Below are 1,827 nucleotides of genomic sequence, written 5' to 3'. Positions count from 1 at the left end.
AGGGGAGAAAACAAAGGATAAAAAACATTTTAAAGCTTTGATAATTAAAAGCAAATGGTAGTGTCACATAACTAGAAATACAGACCAATTAACAGAATAGAATATCCATAAGTAAAAACAAATAAATATTGAAGTTTGGGATATGATGAAGATGTCATCTTAAATTGGTTGGAGAAAAGGTGAACAATTCAGCAAACTGTTGTGACAACTAGGTAGCCATCTGAAAAAAATAAAGTAGATTCATGCTTCACACTGTACATCAGGATAAACCAGAGAGGAATCAATTATTTAAATGTAAAAAATAATAATAAAGAGCATTCAAAGGAAACATGAAATAATTCCTTTCTAACCTGAGTTTCAGGGAAAGCCTTCCTAACCACGATTCAAGATTCAAATGCCATAAAAGATGCTCTAGAATTAGATAAAAGACCAGCAGCCCAGTAGAAAAATGGGCAAGCCTCATGAACAGACAAAAGGTAGAAAAGGAAAATATAAATGGCCCCCAAAGACGCTCATCCTCATAATAAGAAAAATGCAGAGAGCAGCCCAAGATGGCCGACATTGAGGACTGAGTGTTGGATGAGAAGAAGGTGTGTATAGCTGCTAAATTCATCACTCATGCTCCCCCATGGGAATTTAATGAGTATTCAATGATGTTTAATGCTTAATAATGACACTCTCCTCAGCGAAGGGGCAGCACATGCATTTGCCCAGCGTAACATGGATCAGTTCACGTCTGTGAAGACAGAGAAGGATATGAAGATCAGGTCTTAATTGCAGAGCACGCTAACCTAGGTAATAGCAGATTTCTAGATCCAAGAAACAAAATTTCCTTTAAATTTGATCACGTATGGAAAAAAGCAAGTGACCCCCAGCCACAGGAAGTAGATGGAGGTCTGAAGTCTTGGAGAGAATCCTGTGACCCTGCTTTAAAAGCCTATGTGAAAGATCATTATTCCAGCAGCTTCTGTACTGTTTATGTTAAAACTATAGATGGGCAACAGACTATTCCTGCATGCATTGAAAGCCACCAGTTTCATCCTTAAAAATTCTGAAGTGGTCATTGGAGTGGAAGGTCATCATCATACCTCCTACAGCCCAGGTGGCTGGAGTGCTTAAGATTCACTATTATGAATATGGCAATGTTCAGTCGGTTAGTCATAAAGATGTACAGGATTCACTAACTGTTTCGAATGAAGTCCAAACTGCCAAGGAGTTTATTAAAATCATAGGGAATGCAGAAAATGACCATCAGACAGCAACCAGTGAAAACTATCAAACAATGTCAGATACCACATTCCAGGCCTTGCGCCGGCAGCTTCCAGTTACCCGCAGGAAAATCGACTGGAACAAGATACTCAGCTACCAGATTGGCAAAGAAATGCAGAATGCTTAAAGGCTGAATGTAGAATTCTTCAGTATGAGGAAAGACAAGGATTCAACGTGTGGTCATATGATAAATAAGTGATTTATAAACAAGAGTGATATTTTGCTAGGGCTTTCAAATTTAACAGGTTTTCTAGCTTCATAGAATACTGTAGAATCTATAGCATGGTCTTGATTCTTTTAAGCTCTCTGCCTTGTAATTTTCTATTATCACTAGATCTACATGTAAATCTTTTTTGGTTGTTGTTAATTCTGCTACACTTAATGTTGGAGAGGAGATCTATTTTAGAGTCATTTTACTTTTCAGAAAGTTTTCCTGGGCCATGAAACCCTGTTACTGATTTGCATAAGATATTATGTTCATTACTTTCTACCCCTATCCTTTCAAGCACTTCTGGTAATTCAGTGGTTTTTACTGATCCACCAACAGCTAAAGAGGCT

General features: G+C 37.7%; 1 pseudogene; it reads left to right on the top strand.

Moving 5' to 3' along the window:
* The first annotated feature begins 551 nt into the window (after positions 1 to 551).
* LOC100986904 (F-actin-capping protein subunit alpha-1-like) lies at positions 552 to 1,528 on the top strand (annotated as a pseudogene).
* Positions 1,529 to 1,827: the final 299 nt, after the last annotated feature.

The sequence above is a fragment of the Pan paniscus genome, chromosome X (assembly GCF_029289425.2).
Source record: "Pan paniscus chromosome X, NHGRI_mPanPan1-v2.0_pri, whole genome shotgun sequence".
Classification (NCBI taxonomy): Eukaryota; Metazoa; Chordata; class Mammalia; order Primates; family Hominidae; genus Pan; species Pan paniscus.
This window is presented reverse-complemented; position numbering and strand designations above follow the sequence as displayed.